Below are 7,930 nucleotides of genomic sequence, written 5' to 3'. Positions count from 1 at the left end.
GCTGTCAATAACAAGAAGTTAAGGAGAGTGTTGCAAAGCTCAACAGCTGTAATATCATTTAGAGCCACACATATTAATACAGTTGCAAGAAAAAGTATGAACCCTTTGGAATGACCTGGATTTCTGCATAAGTTGGTCATAAAATGTGTTCTGATCTTCATCTGAGTCACAACAACAAACAGTCTGCTTAAACTAATACCATGTGTGCAGTGGCGTTTCTATATGTAGGCCTACATATAGAAACGCCACTGCACACATGTAATGTAGGCCTAGTTCCCGTTTCCTCCGGCATTCAGCTAATCAGGAAAGGTTTCGCTCAACACTCACTCACTCACTCAATCAGGCCCATTCCCGAACCTACACCCTACCCCTACACCCTATCCCTCCGTTTGCGCGTTCACGCGGAGGGCCTGTTCCAAAGCAACGAGTGTGGAGGGGGCAGGCCCGGTTCCAGAACAAAATGACTCAGGGTGCATCTGAGATTAGAGAGGGTGCAGTGGTAAAGTGCTATTTTTATAAGTGGGGAGTGTACCTAACACCCTCTATGGGGGTCCTCACCTCCTCTGGGGGGGGTCCGGGGGCATGCTCCCCCGGGGAGTTTTTTTTTTAAATATTGAAGTTAAAACCCTCAATCTGGTGCACTTTGAGAGCAACATTAAGAGATCTATGTGCTCTTTGCTTGATTCATGCCTTCCCAGTCCCTTATCACGTAGCCTATAAGAGCATGGCGCCAGTTGTTGCAGCTAGTTGTGGTGAAGGCATCTGACTTACTTGAACTGAAATGTCTACATGCATAGCAGAAGATGGCATCTTTTTTTACATGAATATTCCAGCCAATTACTGTTTTGAAACCATGAGCTGCAAACTGAGCGCCTTACCCCACTGTGCAGGCGAGTTGGGTACTTTTTTTAAATATACCTGCAGGCTCTGTTTTGCAGAGGTCCTCTGGCACTTGCGGGCCGCCGAGGGGTGGCGGTGTTTGGGGCAACGAAGACGGCTGTGGCTGCTCCGCCTCTGTGTCCACGACAGTAACGTAATGTCCCCATGATCTGAAGTGTTATTACCTGCAGTAGATGCAGTGTGTGCTGGCGATAAGGGCTGGTTGTTTTAACAATTTTCTGATCCATCACTGACTGCTGTGTCAGCACCTTGCAGATGATGAATGTGCAGCGGCACAGGTCACGCGCACCTGACATAACGTTACTTACCGTTTAAATTGATCAAATAAATGCAGCAGACAATGCTATTCAACCACAATTACAATGTATTTTATTTCAACTATATTCTTATTATTATTACTACTATTGTTAGTAATAGTCGGCAAAATGTAATTTTTTTCACTTTTAATTTTTCAAATGAGGGTGCATAACGACTCAACTGAGGGTGCAATGCACCCTTATGCACCCCCGTAGAACCGGGCCTGGGAGGGGGAGTGGGCTATCAAGCCCTCAAACAGCGAGTCTGCAGCGATGCTGACTTGAGACCGGTCTCCACCTGACCGGAGTCACGCTGTGTGTGTCCGTCAGGAAACACGCTGTTTACAAGTAGTTCCAGCAAACATCCACTGATAAATTGCGATGTTAACAACCTCATGATAACCTCATATGTTTTTAACTTAGGATCATACCTGTGTTTAGTCTAGAAAAAGGTAACTGTGTGCATTTTATTATAAAGTTGTGTATATTTACAGACCGTTGCAAAAACTAAGAAGCTTATAAACATCAGCTTTAAAACTAAAGAGCTTTGAAACACAATGAAAGATGTTTGGAGTTTTATTTGAGTTATTAATTTAAACTTTTTGTCTAAGAGATGCTGATTTGAAACCGTTGTTACATACAGTTACGGCATTACCTGTTTCTGCCGGAGAGAGGGGAGGCCGTCCCAAAGCTTGCTGCTGTGTTTACTCCCTCCATCTGACAGGAGGGAGCCGCGTTGAGCTGCGAGTGTGGCTGCAGACGGAGTTCACTCCATCACGGAGGGGTAGGGTCGAGGGAGTGGTTTGGAATTGGGCCTCACTCAGGTTGCTTGGGACTTCCCCCCCCCCCTCCGTCATAAGACTGATTTCCTTTTTGCCCGAACAACTTCAGGAAGATCAGCGTCTCCAGTCTACTCTGCAGTCATTTCAACTTTCTGACGGCGTTTACACAGCCATGCCGTCAGTAAACCGGCTGTATGTGTTTCTTTTGTTTGCCGTGGCTTCGACCTTCGCTTCTGCTGACAGTAAGTAGTCCGTGTTTATGTGAAATCTCGGGTAGTTTTTGAAGGATTTAATGGCTTAACTACAACAGGTAGTGGTTACCTGTAAGCACGCATGGACGTTTGTACATTGTTCTCGCACTTTCTGTCAACTGTTGGGATTTATGATGTGACCACTTGAGTTGAATTTGTTTTTCTTACCTATTCTTACACATAGTTAACAGGGTAATCCCCAGATTTACAAGGCTTCTGCCACTGAAATGTTTAAGCTTTAATTTTAATTGTCGTTTAATTCATTAATCTTATTAATTGAAAACAAAGAAGAAGAAATTCAGACATGCATGGGGAGGATATTTTAGAGAGACGGCAAGCGCATTTCGTGGCATCTGCAGGCAGTGGCAAGTCCTTCCGGCAGATGCCACAGAGGCCGCTACTCTGTGGTAGCTGTGGCAAGTACTTCCGGCATATGCCACAGATGCCACAATTTGCCGAGGCATCTGCCGCTGCTCAACGGGAGTTGCTACAAGATGCCAGAGTAGAGAAGGTTTACTGCAGCTGCCACTCGCCTTCCGTGGCAAATGCAGCTATTTAAACCCGTATTTATCGTGTAAAATGTCGCTGTTTAGGCATGACTTTATCGAACTGATCTGTACACAGGACTGATGTGCGATCTCTATTTTCAAAAAGATTATACATTATCATTTCTATTCAATTTTACTTGGAGCATGGTTTGCTAAAATAAACAAACGTGCTATATTTATGATGAAATATTGGCGAGTGAGGGTTGCAACGCCCTTGGCAATTGTCGCTTCTTGAGGGGAGTTTCCACTGCTTGCTATAAACCAGGTGTATGACTAGTAAAGACCATATACAGTCTATGGTAAAGACAAATAAATATCTGTATTGACACAGCAACGTGTACACTGGTGTTATTAGACTTGGCTACAGACTTAGGGCAGCTGTAACTGATTGCAGTTGCCACTGCTAGTGAGATGCTAAGTTTACTTTATAAATTAGGCAAAGGACTTATATTTGCCCCATGCCTTCAGCAGCAGCAGGCCATTCACTTTGATTTGATCCAGTTATGAAATGTCATCATTTCGACAATAAAGAAATGCTACATAAACGTTATCTTGCACGTTTTATCGAACCATCTCCGTTTCTAGCTTTCAATATATTTAAAAAGAGATCTCTCTCATCTGCGTGCGGGGGCGGGGCCTCACAGACATGCTGCTGTGCTGTGCACAGTTCTGCCGGTAATGAATATTAGGATACATTTTGTGAGGAAACTTTTCCACCAATAATTCCAATAAGTATTCCAACATGTATTCACTAAAGGTTTACCAAAGTAACTGTATTCGGATTAGTTGTTTATCAAATGTAACGCGAGCTGAATACAGTTAGGCTACTTGTTTTTTGTATTCTGATTACGTAACGCCGTTACATGTGTTCCATTACAACCCAACCCTGTGTACAGATCATCAGTCCTGTGTACAGATCAGTTCGATAAAGTCATGCCAAAACAGCGACATTTTACACGATAAATACGGGTTTAAATAGCAGCATTTGCCACGGAAGGCGAGTGGCAGCTACCAGGCATTTTGATCTGACTGCGGCCGCGCTGATATTATAACGCCAGAGAATTTCCACACCAGTGTATAAAACTCCCCCACTACTCTCATGGCCCGTCCACACAGCGGCGTGCGCTGAAGCTTGCCGGTGGGCGTGTCTCAAACTCGACCAACAACCAATCACATGAATCTCCCGCCCCTGACACACAAGCAGCGGTTTGATTGGCTAGAGCTTGTACTGGCATATGATTCGATTGGCTGACGCTTCTGCCGAGGCGTCAAAAGTTGAACATTGCTCAACTTTTGCAGCGAGCCACGCCAGCTACGCTCCGCGTCGCTTCCCACGATGCATTTCGGCTAAAAGTGACATCACCCCATTCAAAGTGAATGGTGAAGCGTCAACGCACGCCGCTGTGTGGACGGGCCGTTACGGCCCCTACACACGGCGGCGTGCGTTGCCGCTTGGCGGTGGGCGTGTCTTGAGTTTGGGGAATTAATGCGAGCAGCCCGACCAACAACCAATCACATGAATGTCCTGCCCCGGACATACAAAGCAAAGCATTCATGCTACATCCATGCTGGCTAAATATACTGTCTATGCTTGCTAGCTGTCCATTCAAACGAAATACACTGGATATAAACTCCCCAAACAAGCGAAAACCTACCAGTTTCCCCCACTGTCTCTGCCACCTCCCCCCATGCCTGGCTCCTCCGGTTTGTATCCCTGTATGTTCCCTACCGCCACGATCATTTTCTCCTCCTTTTGTTGACATATGGGAAATAACTGCGGTCTGGCTCTCCCAACATACACCCGGTTTGATTGGCTACTGCTTGTACTGTCAGATTTACATACGAGGGATTTGATTGGCTGACGCCTCCGTCGAGGCGGCAAAAGTAGAACATTGCTCTACTTTTGCAGCGAGCACCTCGAGAGAAGCTACACTTTGCTCCCACAATGCAGTTCGGCGAATCGTGACGTCACCCTATTCAAAGTGAATGGGCAGAAGCGTTGAAGCGGCAACGCGCGCCGCCGTGTGTAGGGGCCGTTACTCTGGCATCTTGTGGCAACTCCCGTTGAGCAGCGGCAGATGCCTCGAGAAATTGTGGCCTCTGTGGCATATGCCGGAAGTACTTGCCACAGCTACCACAGAGTAGCGGCCTCTGTGGCATATGCCGGAAGGACTTGCCACTGCCTGCAGATGCCACGAAATGAGCCAGGCCCTATACTGATATTTAAGTGAATGTGACATGTAGCCTTGTGACCCCTTTGTAGGAAAAGCAATACACAGTGTTGATGCACCAATATACTATCATACAAGTAATATAGGCCAGCTCAACCCAAAAAATAAATATCAATATTAGTCAATTGTCAGATACTCAACATAGGACCTCATCTTCAACTGTATTGTTCTTTTTCAGCTGACATGACTGTTCTGTAGACATTTTGTTGTCTCAATAGGCACGCAATGACTCTAAATAATAATGATCACGCCACCAAACACACATTCAAACTAAAGCAACCAGCTGTTTGGAAAATGTAGAAAATACAGGTATTTGAGTTCAACATGTAAGAAGTAGAAAGTACAGGTATTTGTATTCAACATGTAAGAAGTAGAAAGTACAGGTATTTGAGTTCAACATGTAAGAAGTAGAAAGTACAGGTATTTGAGTTCAACATGTAAGAAGTAGAAAGTACAGGTATTTGTGTTCAACATGTAAGAAGTAGAAAGTACAGGTATTTGAGTTCAACATGTAAGAAGTAGAAAGTACAGGTATTTGTGTTCAACATGTAAGAAGTAGAAAGTACAGGTATTTGTGTTCAACCTGTAAGAAGTAGAAAGTACAGGTATTTGTGTTCAACATGTAAGAAGTAGAAAGTACAGGTATTTGTGTTCAACATGTAAGAAGTAGAAAGTACAGGTATTTGGGTTCAAACTGTAAGAAGTAGAAAGTACAGGTATTTGAGTTCAACATGTAAGAAGTAGAAAGTACAGGTATTTGGGTTCAACATGTAAGAAGTAGAAAGTACAGGTATTTGGGTTCAACATGTAAGAAGTAGAAAGTACAGGTATTTGTGTTCAAACTGTAAGAAGTAGAAAGTACAGGTATTTGTGTTCAACATGTAAGAAGTAGAAAGTACAGGTATTTGTGTTCAACATGTAAGAAGTAGAAAGTACAGGTATTTGAGTTCAACATGAGAGAAGTAGAAAGTACAGGTATTTGAGTTCAACATGTAAGAAGTAGAAAGTACAGGTATTTGTGTTCAACATGTAAGAAGTAGAAAGTACAGGTATTTGTGTTCAACATGTAAGAAGTAGAAAGTACAGGTATTTGAGTTCAACATGTAAGAAGTAGAAAGTACAGGTATTTGTGTTCAACATGTAAGAAGTAGAAAGTACAGGTATTTGTGTTCAACATGTAAGAAGTAGAAAGTACAGGTATTTGAGTTCAACATGTAAGAAGTAGAAAGTACAGGTATTTGAGTTCAACATGTAAGAAGTAGAAAGTACAGGTATTTGTGTTCAACATGTAAGAAGTAGAAAGTACAGGTATTTGGGTTCAACATGTAAGAAGTAGAAAGTAAAAAGTCGTCAGAAAAATAAGTAGTGGAGTAAAGTACTGATACCAGAAAGATGTACTTAAGTGCAGTAACGAAGTATTTGTACTCCACTACTTCCCACCTCTGCTACTCAGTGCTAATGTTGTGTGATTTCATCTCAGAGATGACAGCAGCCACGGTGTACTGGGACCCCGAACACAAGATGGTCCTGCTGAAGGAGGGGGTGCTGGAGACCGAGGGGGGTGCGTACGGGTATCTGAATGACACCCTGTCCACCTCAGGCTGGAGCATCCTGGAGATCCGTGCCGGGTACGGGAAGACCCCTGAAACCGATGAGATGACCTTCTTCCTGGCCGGCTACCTGGAGGGCTACCTGACGGCCCAGTGAGTCTCTATGTGCTGTCTTGTTGCCCTCTGTGGGGGAATTCTTAAGAGAAACTGATAAATGATTCATCATGGACAAAGTTTGTCTTTTGTTATATTTAATAAAGTAATAAAGAAAGTCAATAGACAAGAGAAATCGATCCCAAATGTAGGAACGGAGCTACTTCCGAGAAGTTCTGCACCCGAACACAGCTCACAGTCTCACTATCTAGGAGAGAAAAGCCAACTGGTCCCACACTTAAAGTCCCTTAGGCATCATCTAAACATCCCCACCATCACACCATAAACCCCCCCCGTCCTTACCCCTTTGCATATCCCCCTTTTACACTTCCTTTTTCCCTCCAGAAATGTAGATCCTCAACATGTCTGAACACATGTTGTTAAACACATACAATGTAACAGTGTAAAAGGCAACCAGAGTATAAGACTATATGTTTTAAATGATTATATGATAATTTGACATTCTCCAAATAGAGACCTTTCAATCTACAACGTCTACTAATGCCGCTGAAACAGCTATTAATCCAGCATATTTGATGCAAGGTTGTACAAATATATTCAAAACGGATAGAACAAGTGGTGACTGGTCACATTTACAGATAAGATGCAGGGTTTAAGGCGTTTACAGTTTTTGTTATTTTGATTTCATTTATTTCATATGCATTTTCTTCCTCCCCAGGCAGATGATGGACCACTACACCAACATGTATCCGCAGCTGATCCAAGACCCAAAGATCCTCGAGCCAGTTCAGAGTTTCATGTCGTGAGTTTGTTCTCTTTTCCTTTTGAAAAATCAAAACCGCAGCAAAACATACGGTTCACTTTCATCATATCCTCTTTTCAGTGGCCAGACATTTTAACTGACAACATGTTCATTTCAGTCACACAACTCACGTGTTTCTTAATATGTTTATTAGAAGCAGCATATAGTTTGAGTTTGGCGTCTAGGCTCGGGCCTCATCACTCCACAGATTTACAGAGAACATTGAGTGATGATTAGATAACTATCCCCCGAGCCTACAGGTGGAGCTGGGGTGGTGGTGGGGGGGGGCGAGCAGCAGCAGCAACATGAAACACAGCAGCAGGAACATGAACGCAGCAATAGCAAGTGGACACAGCAGCAGGAACATGAACGTGGCAGCAGCAAGTGGACACAGAAGCAGCAGCACAGCGAGGAGGCAGAGGCAGGAAGACCTGGCAGCTTCAATAGAGCGGCATG

At 43.8% G+C, this 7,930-nt stretch overlaps 1 pseudogene; it reads left to right on the top strand.

Moving 5' to 3' along the window:
• Positions 1 to 1,952: 1,952 nt before the first annotated feature.
• Positions 1,953 to 7,930, top strand: part of LOC117451738 (phospholipase B-like 1) — a 24,939-nt pseudogene continuing 18,961 nt past the window's right edge.

Source organism: Pseudochaenichthys georgianus, chromosome 8 (assembly GCF_902827115.2).
Source record: "Pseudochaenichthys georgianus chromosome 8, fPseGeo1.2, whole genome shotgun sequence".
NCBI classification, from domain to species: domain Eukaryota; kingdom Metazoa; phylum Chordata; class Actinopteri; order Perciformes; family Channichthyidae; genus Pseudochaenichthys; species Pseudochaenichthys georgianus.
Note: the sequence above shows the minus strand (reverse complement) of the source record. Positions and strands in the feature narration are given on the sequence as shown.